Source organism: Euprymna scolopes, chromosome 21 (genome assembly GCF_053919585.1).
Source record: "Euprymna scolopes isolate OS-2025 chromosome 21, ASM5391958v1, whole genome shotgun sequence".
In the NCBI taxonomy this organism is placed as follows: Eukaryota; Metazoa; Mollusca; class Cephalopoda; order Sepiida; family Sepiolidae; genus Euprymna; species Euprymna scolopes.
Genome location: NC_136502.1, coordinates 103063434 through 103079294, shown reverse-complemented (window position 1 = coordinate 103079294; position 15861 = coordinate 103063434). Strand labels below are relative to the sequence as shown.

Sequence of the window (15861 nt, the reverse complement as noted above, 5' to 3'; positions counted from 1 at the left end):
ATATATGAAATTCTTTATTTGTCCAATCAATTCTAGTGTTCTGGCTTCCTTACTCCTCCCACACCTCTCATCATCCCTCACAGACTCCCTGCCTTCCTTGAATTTCTTATGCCATTCCAAAACTGATGCTCTATTCATGCAAGATGGTCCAAAAGCAGTCTGAAGCATTCCATATGTTTTTGTGCCATTTTTTTCCACGTTTAAAACAGAATTTTATTGTATATCGTTCTTCTAAAGTAACATCACGCCCAGAATGCATTTTTGAAATTCACCAGCTGTGACAATCAGACTTTAGTAGGGTGTATTCCAATTCCTTCTGTAGCTGTTCATTTGAACCTGGAATCATAAAAATTGCTCAGTCATCTCATAAGATGTATAAGAATAACATATTGAATTTCCAAGAGTCTATGACCATTTTAAATGCCTGTACAAAAAAAAGACTGGAAACTTATTGAAAGCACCCCATACCTGAATATTTAAAAAATATGCTTAAATATTTTTTAATTCGTGCAAATTCCGTAATTATTATTACAAAGCCAATTTTCTATTGAATATTTTATTTATATAGTAATGCTTTCAAAAGTTAAAAAAAAAAAAACTCACTTGGGTTCCATCAGCTAGAATCGAAATCAAAACATTTAGTGCCCGAGCCATATTCCCTACTGTTTGAGCTATCAACAGGAATATAAGAAAATTTTTTAATCAAACCACTTCAGGTTATAAATGAATTTGCGCATGCACAAAAGTAATAGAAATATGTTGGCAAGTTGAAATGAACATTTTGCATTTCGATATGCCAACATATTTCTGTACGTGTTATTTCATCCATCCAAACAAAGATTTTATTCGTTATAAACCAATCTTGTTGTATGATTAGTATTTCCTATTAATTTCAGTGTTATGTGACTTGTAGTTTAAGAGTTTATCGGTTAAATATTGTCACACAGACACACACACACATACATGCATATACTGTTTCATTTATATAGATACTAGTAGGGAGACCCGACGTTTCCCAGGATTCAATGAGAATCAACGAACGTTTCACACTCTCATATTTTAGTGTCATCGACATCGGTAAAATCGCCTATTTTTCAATTAAATTGGTTGATTTCCTGCTCTAGTTGGGGACCCGTCGTGATGCACCGGAAGAAGCTTCCCATGCTTAACCGCAGTTACTTAGTCCACAACACATTTTAGTCTATATTGCACTGTAGAGAATCTACCGTTGTTTTTTTTTTATAAAATTACTTTTCTTAATGCCTTTTCATTTATAATGAAAAATTCAAGTATCATGGTTTAATTGTGCTTTAAACAGAAACATTCATTTCGAACGCGCCCCTGTCATATCAAAGAACCTACTGTTGATTTTATATGCCAGGCCTTTCTACTTGTGCGGTAATAAAACTTCTCAAAGGCACTTGTGATGTTAGGCTGTATAAGGCGTTAACTGTAGTCAAAATCGCCTGTTCCTTCTTTCATCGGATTTTTTCAAGTATCGATTAATAGACACTTATCGAAGGCATTCCGATACAGAACCTATCTAAGAACACTGCCAGATACATAAGGTACCTTCGTGTGAAATTTCATAAAAGTCATCCCAGCCGTTTTCGAGTCCATAGAAAACAAATTCTATCTCTCTCTCTTTCTCTCACTCTCTTTCACACACACACACACACACACACACACACACACACACACACACACATTATATAAACAACGAGATAAACACACACACACATATATATATATATATATGTGTGTGTGTGTGTGTGTGTTTATCTATATTATCTATTATATATCTGTGTTTATATATATATATATATATATATATATATATATATATATATATATATATATATATATAACTTATATGACTTTAGGGGTCACGGGTGTTTTTAGTAAAAAATATTTCTTCCATTATTTTACTTTTTTTTTTTAATCGCAACTTCTTTTTTTTTAAAGAAAAGAATTGTCAAAGTTTTTAAGATGTCATTATTTAAAGATTAAACAATAAAAAAAAAATGGACAGCCGACCATTTTCTTTCAATAGTGTTTTCGTTTTTACATCGCTAAAACTTTCATGAAAAGAAATATTCCTTGTCGTTCTAATTCCAAGTTTTGGAAATGGAATTGAAAATAGACCTTAACCTAAAGTCTCATAGCCTTTCTTCTCTTCTACACTCCCAGACTTTTTTTTTCTTTTCACGCACTGGCATTTACGCAGACAGGAGAGAGAGAGAGAGAGAGAGAGAGAGAGAGAGAGAGAGATCTCATGGTGTTGTGTGTAGACAGAACGCAGCTGTCTGGATTAATAATACTTGTGTTGCCAGTGATCGCAAGCGCGTTCAACAGGAGGAGATAGGTGAGTTTTGCTTGCTTTTAATACACACAAAGGATTTTAAGACCCTTCAAAACTTTACCGGTGAGTTCGATATTTTATAGATTTTTTTCTGGCCCTTTTGGGTCCATATTTCGGGAGAAATTATGGACGCAATGGCAGCAGAGATGCGGGAGGGAGGGACGGACGCTGACGGGGAACCGACCCAACGAATACGCGCAATGTTGTTCTCTGCCTTCTCTCTCTCTCTTTTTCATTTTTATTTTATTTTTTTTTTGTTCGGCGCTCATACATCGTTGGACTAAAAACAGAAAAACACTCGCTGCCTGTTTGTTAGTTTTGGTTTGGGTTAGTTTTTGAATTGGTATGAATCGTGATCTGGAAAAAAAAAAGAGGGTTCTTTTTTTAATATCATTATTGATTAAAAAATAAATGTTGTCATATTTATTCTACGAGCCCCCACCCTTTTTTAAAACTTAATATTGAAATAAACAAACTCAAACAAAACAAATTGAAAATAAAGAACATTTTTTTTAAGGAGAAAAGAAAGAAAAATAATTTTTTGGCGGAAAAAAAGGTCCAATTTCTTTATTTTCTAGTGAGATGTTTATTTTTTGGATTATCTGGATTATTCTCGTTTTTGTTGGATTCACAACGTTTCGGCCGATATAACCTCCGATCTTCGTCGGGTGTATCAGTCGAACTTGGGAATATTTATGTCTAACTTGAAAGAACCGGTTTTTTTTTCTTTTTTTTTAAATTCTTATTGGGTATTTTTTTAGTATAAACATCCCGACCTCCCTATGTTAAGAACGGCTTTCGGAAATAAACACACCAAAACTCCCCATGTCAAGAATGGCTTTCGAGGTTGGGGTGTTTATTCCGAAAACCGTTCTTAACATGCGGAGGTTGGGGGTGTTTCTGGGTACACTCGTAAAAAAACACTTTTATTTTTGGTACTTCTGGAAAATACGAACCGTGCTGAAATAATAAACGTTACTATTTAGAAAACCATTCTTAGCATGGGGCGGGACTTAGTTAACTATTCTGTACGTTCATCTAACAATTTAATAAATAAGGGCTATTCGGAATCTTGACTCATTGTGATAAGGGAGGTAATCCTATTTTACTAAGAATTGTAAGAAAAAAGTTTTCAACTACTTAATTTAATATAAAGTTTTATGACATTAATAACAAAAATATTGTCATTTTTCCTAAATAATATTTGTGACGATATTTTTCTCCATGATGGCCACAAAGTAGGTGTTCAATTTAGTAGAACGTTATAATTGAAAACTGATCCCCGAAGATAAAAGTAATTTTTTTTTAATCTAAAAGTTAAGTTTGTAATCGATGAGATTAACGTGATTTTTTTTTAAGTGTAAATTGCGGAATTTAGAGGTGGGGAGGACAATCCCAGTCGTCAACCGAACATTCAAATAATTGTTTTAAAAAATATATTTTTTACTATTTTAGTAAAACAGTTACCTCTCTTAGAACAATGAGTTAAGATTCCGAATAACCAACAAAAGACAGTAAAAACTGAATTTAACTTTGAAATCATATCTAAAAAAAAAACAAAAAAACAAAACAAAAAAAAATAGGGTCCGTAAATTGCAGAAACAGTTTTTTTTTGTTTTTTTTTTTTATCATTGCTATTATTTATTTATTTATGTTAATTCTGAAACTTAGACATTCTTTGATTTTAATAAATTTATTTAGACACTTTTAATTTTAGGAATTGCCTAAATGTACGGTTTACTAATGAAACCCCCGATTTCTTTATTTCCCCGTATGGATACTGTAAAACTTCGAAAGTAACTAAGAGATATTCTTGGAGTGAGGAAGGATTCTGCTACCAACTTGTCGGATAAAATTACCAACTTTCCAAGTTTGTTGTTGGGGAGTGGAGGAGGAGGGACACACAAAAAACTCCGAAGGATTTCCAAAATTGAGTTCGTCGATTACAATAAACGTGTAGTTCTTCAAGAAGTCTCGAATTTTTCTTTTTTTTCCGAGGGAATTACAAAGTAAATTTATTTAAAAGAAAATAAGAAAACATTAAAAAGAAAAAAAGATTATTAATTTTTCATTTGTTATAACCAAAAGCTTTATTGCTAGGAATTGAGAAGAACACGCAAGTACTTGTTTCTTTTTCTTTTCTGTTTCTTTTTTTTTTTTTTTTCGAAAAAAAAAAAGGATTTTCGAACATTTTTCTATCAGTTTATTTATTTACCTATTTATTTTTCAGTTAATAAACATTTTAGAAGTTAGTAAGTTAAAATGTTGCTAGTGTTTTAAAACTTAAACTTATATCGCAGATTGAAACTCAAACAAAGGGAAACTCAAATGTCCAAGCTAGTTCCCTTCCTCCTCGTGTTTTCTATTTTTTGTATGTGTGTGCGTTTTTTTTTTTTTTTTTTGCGTGTGTCATTCATTTCATTTTATGGTGTTTATTTAGAATAACACTTTTCAAAAAATACAAAAAAATTGGTATTTATGCACTTGTGTAACCATGCTATGTCTAAAAATCGTATTTTTAAGTTAAATTCGAGTTTTACGATATCTCTTTTTGGTAAATTTTTACTCAGTTCCCAATTTAACATTTTCCTTTAAAATGACTATTAAAGAGGTTTTCAGTTATATTAAAAACGAATATCACATTTAAATTTTCCGCAAATAAGTAGTTTTCTGGATATCAAGCAATTTAATTCCTTATATTATAAATGGTGGCCATTGTTGTACGCGCAAGCGCGTGTATTTTTGTGAATAAAGTGTAACAAAGTAAAAAAATTGCCTTTTTAAAAATTTAATTGTTAAGTGAAAGTACAGAATAGTTACAAAACACCCCCTTTCCATCTTAAGAATGGCTTTCTAAATAATAACGTTATTATTTTAGCACAGTAACATAAGTGCATAGCTAAAATCTTTATGATGGACGTATTCGTCACGGAAAGATGATGGCATATTCCAAAAATCATCTAAATTGATCAGGTAGTTAATTAAGAAAATCAAATTTTACAATTTTCAGCGATTATTAATAAAATAGTAATAAAATATCAATCGATAGTCGAATTGAGTTGTCGACCTTTGAATTTTAACACATAAAAAAACATGGCGTCTCCCTTCCCTTACTCATCAAATTTGGTTTTCTTATTGAAAAAAAGAAAAGAAAAAAAGCAAACTACTTGATCAGTTTATATGATTTTTGGAATATGGCATCTTCGTTCCTTGACGAGTATCATAAAGATTTTTTTAGCAATTTTATTTTAGAAACAGTCCAATAATTATATTATAAAAATATTTTTAGGTATTAATCAAAATCTTATATGAATTCGGAGCGGAAATCATTTTCTTGAAAAATGGATACCCGTATTTATTTTTTTGTTAAAATGCGTTTTGTTTCTGCGTCACACATACATACATACATACATACATACATACATATACGCGTCGCATCGCGTCACTTAATGTAAAATTATAAAAAAAATAAATAAATAAAACCACGGTACAGTGTATTAACATTATTTTATATAGGACTATCTGTATACTCGACGTTATCCGGGAGTGTATCTACTGTCCGCTTTATCCACAAAGTGATTATTTTTTTCTTAAATAGGACTTTATTTTGAATCAAAGGTAGCGTCGAGTCTGCTGAATTCAAACGAAAAATGTCCGTTTTGTTAGTCATTATTATCCACGATAATCACACAAAAATCGAAAATTAAACCAAAACTGGTAGAAACCCAAAATACAAAGAATCATGCGAAAACCAAATGATTGTAACGAAACAGCTGTTACAAAAATTCTAACTCAACACCTGACATTACTTTTGCTTCAAAGTAAATAAGCCCTTTAAAATAAGTTAAAACACGCAATAGAAAAAAAAAAACAATTTATTCGGGTAGGTAGAAGAGTAATTTAGCTTGCGTTTAGTAACATTTAATTGATGTGTATTTTTTTTCAGTATTTTTTTTTACTTTAATAGCAACTCAACAGTCAACACTCGTTTTTAAAATAACGTTTCTGGTATGCTGAAAACGAATATCACATTCAAATCTGAGGCGAACAAGTAGTTTTCTGGATATCAAGACATTTTCCCCATGAATGTCAGTGGTGGTCGCCATTCTTAATATGGGGAAGAGGGAATGTTTTGTAACACGCTTGCGCATTACTTCACTACTTCACTTCAGTTGGGGGGGGGAAATTGGCCGCTAGTGAAAGCATAAGGGATTACATTGAATAAAAACGGTCTTAATATCATAAAACCACTTGTCTGCCCCAAATTTAAATGTGATATTCGTTTTCAGCATACCCTAAAACCTAACATTTGTTGGGTGGGTTTCTAACAGCATTTTGTTTAATTTTTTTATATTTTAATCATTGTCGAGACTTCAAAGATGTCAAAAAAATATCGCCGCCATTTTTTTCTTGTTCTCGCGTAACGCTCGACACTACTTGTTTTTCGAACCGAATAAACATTTTACATTAAGTAAAAATACTAAAAACGGGTTTGCATTACTGAATTCGAAAAATTGTCAAAAAAACAAATAAATGTTATCAAAGGCAAGTGAAGTTACTTTTCTACCTAACTGGAGACTTTTTAGTGTTTTTATTTAATGTAACATGTTTATTCAGCTCGAAAAACATATAATGTTTACCGATGTATTGGAAAGTAAAAAATGGCGGTCGACTCTCTCTTTGATACGGTACGGTTGGGAAAAGGAGTTAAAAATAAAAACTAGACAAAATATTGTTAGAAACCCACCGAATATATGTCAGCCTATATCACGGTAACATATATAGAGTGGGTTTCTAACAGTATTTTGTCTAGTTTTTATTTTTAACTCTTTTTCCCAAACTTACCGTGTGAAATAGAGAGTTGGCCAACATTTTTAACTTTCCAATACATCGGTAAACACTGTATGCTGAATAAACATGTTACATTAAATAAAAAACACTAAAAACATATCCAGTTAGGTAGAAAAGTAACTTATCTTGCCTTTGATAACATTTATTTGTTATTTATTTGTTTTTGACAACTTTTTCGAATCTATGTGTACAGTAAAACAAACCCCTAAAAACATAGTCAGGTAGTTAGAAGAGTAAACTTTCTTGCCTTTGGTAACATTTATTTGTTATATATTTGTTTTCCTTTTCTTTTTCTTACTTCTGTGGCTTCTCAAGCAAACCCAATATTTTGTCTGCGAGAAATAGCAATAATGCTTGTCTTAAGTCATTGTATTTTTATGAATTTTCTTTTAAGGGTTTTGAAGTTGAAAAGAGGAAATGAATGGTAAATAAATCAAGTTTCTGTTCTTACATATAACAGGGGCGCGTGAGAAAATTATTTGTTTTCCTTTGTAAGGTTCATTATGGACGATCAAACACCTTTCTTTAGATACTTGATTTTTTTTTTTTTTCGTTTAAACTTGAATTGCGGCCATTTTTTTTTTCGGTAAAATATAGCTCCTTTGTCCCCACGCTATCAACATAAACAGAATGAGATTATATATTTCTTTGTGAGATTAGGCGTCAACACTCGAAGAAATTCTTGGAAATCTTAAAAGAATAAAAATAAATATTTTAGACTTTACGTGAACACTCGGTTTTACTCTATTTAACGTAATAATAGAATCACACAGTCACAGAACGAGTCATTATTTTTGTGTGTGTAGGTAATGTATGGAAGGCTAAATAAAACGGAAATTAGTCTTCTATTACCGCCTGCCTCTCTCTCTCTCTCTCTCTCTCTCTCTCTCTCTCTCTCTCTCTCTCTCTCTCTCTCCCTCTCTCTCACTATATATATATATATATATTGTTTTCAATGGTCGCCACGTTTGTTTTCGCGCATTCAATTTTGTGCGACCAATGAAAACAATGGGAACGCATTGGATAAAAAAAAACGCCTTAATATCATAAAAACTACTTGTCGACGACAATTTAAAATGTGATATTCGTTCAAAACAGACCGAATAATACCTCTAAAAATATTTTTTAAAGGCAAGTCTTTAGTTGGTACTCTAGTACACATTGACCTTTTCTGGGTTTGTATTATATTTTTCGTGTTTTCATTCAATGTAACATGTTTATTCAGCTCGAAAAGCATACATTGGATGTATTGGAAAATTCAAAATGGAGCCCGACTCTCTCTTTAACACGGTAAGTTCGGGAAAAGGTGTTATAAATAATAAACTAGACAAAATACTGTTAGAAACTCGCTCAATATATATTACCGTGACATAAGTTGACATATATTCGGTGTTTTTTTTTAATAGTATTTTGTCTAGTTCATTATTTATAGAACCTTTTCCCAAAATTACCGTGTTAAAGAGAGTCGTGCGCCATTTTGAATTTTCCAATACATCGGTAAACACTGCATGTTTTTCGAGCTGAATAAACGTTACATTGAAAAAAAACACAAAAAATATATCCAGTTTGGTAGAAAAGTAACTTATCTTGCTTTTGATAACATTTATTTGTTATATATTTGTTTTTTGACAACTTTTTACAGTAATACAACCCCTCCCTCCTTTTTTTTCCTTCGTTTTGTTGGCAACATTGGGGAAGCAAATAGTAAAATTTTACCAAAGTTTTCAAACTTTGTTCTGGGAGTGTCACGATAGTAAACGCACGTCAGCCATTTTAATAATAGATTAAGATGCTCGCTAAAAGTGAATTCAGTTTTCTTTCGTGACATTTTGAAAAATTCGGAAAATAATTTTTAAACCTTCAAGTTGACAAAATATAAGTTTGGAGTTAAATGAGAAACAGCAGGTAAACAAAACTGTGAAAAAATAAAATCATATTTCCCAGAAAGGAGCACCGGCGCTTCTACACTATTGGGACGAAATTTTCTAGTCGATAAATGGATTTTTCCAATAAAAACACAATGGTTCCAACTGATTTTTTTTTCAATTCTAATAAGTTACAATGGTAGCTTCCAAATTATGCAGTCGAAATTACCTGAATATTATTGAATTATTTAACAAAACAACTTTAATCGTGTTAGCAGGTGAAAAATTGTCGCCATCTTGTTTAAATCAAAAGGGAAAATTACCCCCCTTTTGAAGTCTCCTGTGTCTTACAATCGTTTTCATCAAATTTTATTTTTTATTTTTTCTAATAAATAATTTCTACCTTTATCGATTTTCGTAATTTTTGGATATAATCATCTTAAAAATACAAGGAATACGTAGATTTGTTTTCGTGTAGAAATCCAGTATTAGGGTTTCAGAAATTTCGTCCCGATAGCGCTTAAAAGACACACGTGCGGGAACGAGTAACCCCGCCTCCGGCCCACTATCTGGTCTATTTCTTAAACTGGTCTCTTTTTTTCTGACTGCTTTTGTGACCGCGTGTAAAGGAATAAAATGATGTTTGATAGTTGTTAACGCCCACCCCCCCACCCACAATCGACCCAGTGGTTTCCTCTTGAAATAAGCAGGGGCAATACCTTTCACACGGTAAATGTTGTTGTTTATTTAAGAGGACTTTTCCCACGGGCCGTTATCAATGATCGTTCACTGGCAATATCAAGTGGCATTCCCTGGAGTGTAAGTGACAACAAGTCCCTTAAGATTTCCAGCAGTCTTCGCTCCTTTCGATTACTTACGGATAGCTTTGCGGCATTGCAACAGCTGTTTACCTTTGAATATTCGCTGTTGAATATTTATGGAATTTGAGACTTCTAACACTTGATTTATTACCCGAGCCCTTCCAGTCGAGGTATGAATGGTGCTTTCACTCGGGATAATATCGGACAAAAAAACCGAAACGAAAAATTTAAAACTAAGCAATAATTTATGAACAGAACATAACGTTTATTATTTACTTTGTACTAGCAGTTCAGTCCGGCTTTGCTCGGGCACTATGTACTGCCCATAACTTTATATATATATATATATATATATATATATATATATATATATATATATATATATATATATAATTTAAAAAAGTTTAACTCATGTCTAGGTAACCTCCATCTAAAATTTCAAGTGTTTAGACCCAAAGTTGGCGGAGGAGTTTGGTAGAGTCTGCAAAGGTCAACTCTTTCAACTTTGACCTCTTGGCACCCAAATTTTCGCCCCCAAAACTGATTAAAAAGCTTGCTGCATGTCTGAATACCCTTCATGTAAAATTTCAAATCTTTAGACCAAAAATTGGCTGAATAGCTTGTTGGACACCACAAAGGTTAAATCTTTTGAACTCTGACCTCTTGGCAGCCAAATTTTCGGCCAAAACCCGATTAAAAAGCTTGTTCTATATCCGATTATACTTTATGTAAAATTTCAAATGTTTAGACCAAAAATTGGCTGAGTAATTTGGTCCCAATTTTCATCCCTTAACATTTATTGTTTTGGGCTCAAATCAAATTAAAACGTTTGATCCATGTCCAAGTAACCTACATCTAAAATTTCAAGTGGTTAAACTCAAAATTGGCGGAGGAGTTTGGTAGAGTTTTCAAAGGTCAAATCGTTGAACTTTGACCCCTTGACAGCCAAATTTCTTTTTTTAAGAAAATGAAATTTTCTAATTATGTAAACATTTTTTTAGAAGAGTCATTTTTATATAAGTTGAAAACAAAATTTGAAGAATCTCTATCTCTATATCTACAATTATATGAATGCAATTTTGTATGTGTGTGTGAGTTTGTTCCTTATAAACTCCGAAACGGCTGAACAGATTTTCTTTGAAATTTACGGAACTTTAGTGTATAAGTCTGGGAGTGATCTTAGTAAAGTTTTGTCTCAGAATCCCCACCCCCCAATAATTACCGATAATCGATAATCGAAACCGTTATTTTAATTTATCCATCAGTGGTAAAGCGATTCTTCCATGTCGTTGCTTAGCAACAATGATAGAATAACGGGCTGTGAAAATTCTAATGTGGGTAGTGCGATTTTTTTTTTTTTTTTTTTTTTTTTTTTTTTTTTTTTGCATGACGTGGTCTGTAGGTTCAAACCTCGCATGTAAATTTATTTTTTCTTTTTTTTGTTAACTGGAAAGAAGTTTATTTAAAGTAATTTTATTAAAAAAAAACAGTAGGTTCTCTAGAGTGCAATGTAGAATAACGTATATTTTGGACTAAGTTACTGCATGGAGGCATGTAAAGTTTCCTTCCGGGCAATTTCACGGATTTTCGATGACAATAAAAATATACGAGTGTGAAATATTCGTTGATCATCATTTAATTCAATCTCGGGCAACGTCGGGTTTCCCTGCTAGTATTAAAATAGTTTCGTCCCTCTACTTATCGGTAAAAAACGACAAATTTGTTTATCGAAAAAAAAAATACAAAAAAAAAAAACTCTACTTGATCAATTTTTGTGATTTTTGGAATATACCATCTTTATTCTGCAATAAGTAGGTACAAGATAGAAATTTTCTTAATTTTTGTTTCTCGCCATAAGTGCCAATACGAATAAGCACCTTTTTAAATTTCAATAAATCTTAATAGTAAAATAAGAAAACTGTTTGCAAATATTCTGTATTGGATACATTTTTTTTATGATGTCTGATTTTAGTTTGACAGGCCCGTAGCAAGCGTTGGGGACTTTGCTTAGCCATAACTATTTTTGATAATCAAATTGAATTTAAACTATGTGAGACATTTTAAATAGGGTACGAGGAGCGTGCAATAAGTAATGCCCCTGACACACTTCCAGTTGTCTAACCTAGCTGAAATTGTGTATGTGCAATGATTTATATCTCTACGGGTTATGTGGCAAATTACAGCTCTGAACTAATTGTGGTTTCTGTTTTACAGGTGTTTGAACTGAGTCAGGTGTGAAATGGAGCCTGTTGAATGTCGAGCAGTGATCCGGTTTTTGTATTTGAAAGGATGCACACCACAGGAGACTTTTGATGAAATGAAAAAAACTTATGGTGATAATGCCCCATCATATGACCTTGCATTATGAATTCAAACATGGCTGGAAGTCTGTGGAAACAGCTCCCAGACTTGGTCGCCCCCCCCCCTTCTGCCATTGATGAGGCATCTGTCCGTAACATTGAGGCTGCCATTTTGGAAGATCGGCGCATTACTATTCGCCAAATAGCCCAAGATGTCAAGATTAGTACAGGGTCTGTGGAAACTATTATTCATGACATTTACATATGCATGAGGTGTCTGCCAGGTGGATTCTCAGGTTGCTCACACCATTCCAGAAGCGAGAACGTGTTGAGTGCTCGAGGATGAATTTGGAGATGTGCCAAGAAGATGAGTCAAAGATTTTCAAAAGACTGATTACACAGGATGAATCCTGGGTCCATCACTATGATCCAGAGACCAAAGCCCAGTCAATGCAGTGGAAGCACTTGGACTCAGCACCTCCAAAGAAGGCAAGGGTGCAGCCGTCCGCTGGCAAGGTCATGTTCACAGTCTTCTGGGACCAGGACGGAGTAGTGATGACAGATTTCCTGGTGAAGGGTACCACAATTATAGGAGCCTATTATGCTTCACTTTTGAGGGAATTAAGGGAAGCTATCAAAATCAAGAGGCGGGGTAAGATCAGCAAAGGTACCCTCCTCCGGTCCACAACTCGCATGTCGCCAGATCAGAAGCACGGGCGTGTGGTTATGAAATCCTCTCCATCCTCCCTACTCTCCTGACCTTGCACCCTCTGACTTTCAGCTCTTCCCAGCCATGAAGTTGATTTTGAAAGGAAAGCGTTTCCCAGATGATGCAGCCTTGGTTTCTGAAGTCACGTTGTGGTTGGAGGACCAACCTGGGGTGTTCTATAAAAACGGTCTCCAGAGCTGCATCAAACGATGGGAGAAATGCATAACTCTGGGTTGTTCCTATGTAGAGAAAGACTAATAACTGTGTCAAGTTTCGTTGCTCTACTGCTATGGGAAGTGGGTCAGGGGCATTACTTATTGCACACCCCTCGTATTCTGTGGAATTGTGGTGGTTGCTGAAGTGTTGTAGTGATGGACGAATCAAAGAAACAATGCTTGTATTGATAGGTCAAAATTCGTCAAGTTAAGAATGGGACAGACAGAGACTACCAGAACATATCTTTGATGGTCTTGTGCCTGATTTATGAAAAAAAAAAAATGGTACTTCTTCAAAAAGAGGCGACCTATCGACATTTCTAAATATGTCCTTATGAACAAAAGCAATATTACTTAATTGTCATGTTGAAAATAGTTATATATCCAAAAAATATGAAAATTCTTCAAATAGAACAACTGCTATGGTATTTTTAGTAAAAAAAAAAAAACCCAAAGTTTTTTTTTATCGGCTACACATGTTGGACGCCATTACGATGTAATCTAAATTATGGTTTCTGAGTTATGTTCCCTGCTCTCTTCACGGTAGTTTAAAAAAATCTATGAAAAATGCCATTTTCTCCGATTATCCGTAAAAATTACTTTTAATTATAAATAACTTTCTACTCAATTACTTTTTGTAATTTTTGGATATATTATTATTTTCGACATGACAAATCACTAAGTAATATTGTTTTTGTTTAAAATGACATGTATAAAAATCAATTTGTCACCTGTCTTTGAAAAAGCATCAAAATTATTATATTATTATTATTATTATTATTATTAGTAGTAGTAGTAGTAGTAGTAGTAGTAGTTACAAATAAATAAATAATTCAAAGTGTAGCATCTGTCCAATCCTCAGAGGAGATTAGTTTTTTTTTTTGTTTTTTTTTTTTACTTTAACAGTAATTCAGCATTCACCGTTAAATTGACGACTTGCCAAGGTTTTCGGGTATGCTAAAAACGAATATCACATTTAAATTTGGGACAGACAAGTAGTTTTCTGGATATTACGACCTTTATTATCCAATGTAATCCTTATGTTTTCACTGGCGGCCATGTTTTTTTCCCAACTGAACAAGTATTAATGCACATGCGTGTTACAAAATACCCTCTCCTCCCCATGTTAAGAATTGGCATTCATTAAGTAATACATTAGAAAAAATGTCTTAATACCAAGAAAACTACTTGTCTGCCCCAAATTTGAATGTGATGTTCGTTTTCAGCATACATGAAAACTTGTAATAGTCGTCATTTAAAAGGTGGATGTTGAGGTGCACGTTAAATTAAATATTAACCGGAGTAATCCTCAACCTGGGAAAATTTTATTTCTTGTTCCATCTCAGTGTCCCTTTAGGGGAGTTTGATAGTAGCGTGTTGTTTATGTCTAACCTTGATCTCACAAATAGAAAAAAATAGAAACTTTTTTTTGCATGAAAATAATTGGTAAAAGTTATCGATTACAGTTCTACGTCTGCTAGGTACGTGCAAAATACATGCCGATGCTCAAAATGTATAAACATGTTGACCCGCCCCTTTACTTAAAAATTCACCGAAAATCAGGGAATAAACTAATTATAACTTTTTTTTTTTTTTTCATGTATACAAATATTTGTTTCCGTTTGGAAATTACTTTTAGGCTTTAATCTTTCAAATACAATCAAAAAGTAAGTCGAAAACATAAAAAAAAAATATGATAAACCGGCTTTCAAAACTATGTCTCCGTAGTTATCGTCTGGTAAATATCTGGAATTGTTATTTTCTTTTTTTTTTTTAAGTTCTGCATGTCTGTGTTTACTTGCGTTTTCTGCTGACCGTTCTCTTTCACGGTGAATGCCCTGAAAAAAAAAATGTCCCTTCTGATTAATGTTTAGCAATTAAAACATATTCTGTTATTCAGAAACCCCCCCCCCCAAAAAAACAGCCAATTTCGCTTGCTTATTTTAAAACTGGTGAACATTAACCAGAAGGGACCTTTCCAGGGCATTTACCGAGAAGCAAAACAGTCAACAGAAACTTGGGAGTAAACACAGACATGCAGAACTCCAACAAAACCTGTTTTTAGATAAAATATTTTAGACTTAAGACTTCATAGCATAGGATAGAACAGGTAATCATTTTTTTTTGTATTTCTAAAATTGCTACCCTATTTAAATTAAAGAAAAATCAGAAATATTTTTTTTTTCATGCCATCCTATGCTTTGTGGTCAAAGACTGATCAATAACGCTTTCTGGTCAGGAAGTGGGCGATCATTTTACGTTATGTTTAAAAGATTAATTGGAGTCTAAAATATTTTATTAATTTATTTTAAGACTAGGTTGTTTTTTTTTTCGGGTATTTTCCGAGTGTTAACATGTATTCGCATGAAAAAACTAGAAACTCATTGTTAATTTTTCGTTGACAGCGTGGGGGCAAAGGGTGAAACCATATGCTGATGAAAAATGTAAATTAAAAAACTATTATGCAACGAGCGTCTGGCCAAGCGAACAAAGGAAGTCCATTGTGAAGGGCTGAACAGAAGAAGCCCGAACGCACATTTGATTATTGGGCCAATACTACGCTTACAGTCACTGTATGGGATGGGATAACGCTGCGTATACAGCGGTTGTTATTTTATGAAATTCCTAGAAAAATATTCGATGTATTTATTGAAAAACAAAAACGAACCGCCCCCCCCCCAAAAAAAAAACAACTTTTTTTACTAATATATTAACGCTTATCAAGGACGATGGTCCAC

At 33.1% G+C, this 15861-nt stretch overlaps 1 protein-coding gene across 4 annotated transcripts in view; it reads left to right on the top strand.

Annotated features, from left to right (window-relative positions):
* The first annotated feature begins 2237 nt into the window (after positions 1-2237).
* LOC145242646 (protocadherin gamma-A4-like) overlaps positions 2238-15861 on the top strand; it is a 237888-nt gene continuing 224264 nt past the window's right edge. For 2 of the 4 annotated variants that reach the window (XM_080105767.1, XM_080105765.1), the window contains exon 1: positions 2260-2425. The gene's annotated coding sequence lies outside the window, so the exon portion shown is untranslated. Of the gene's footprint in view, positions 2426-15861 lie in introns of all 4 variants that reach the window. The other 2 variants (XM_080105768.1, XM_080105766.1) reach the window with 2 other exon arrangements.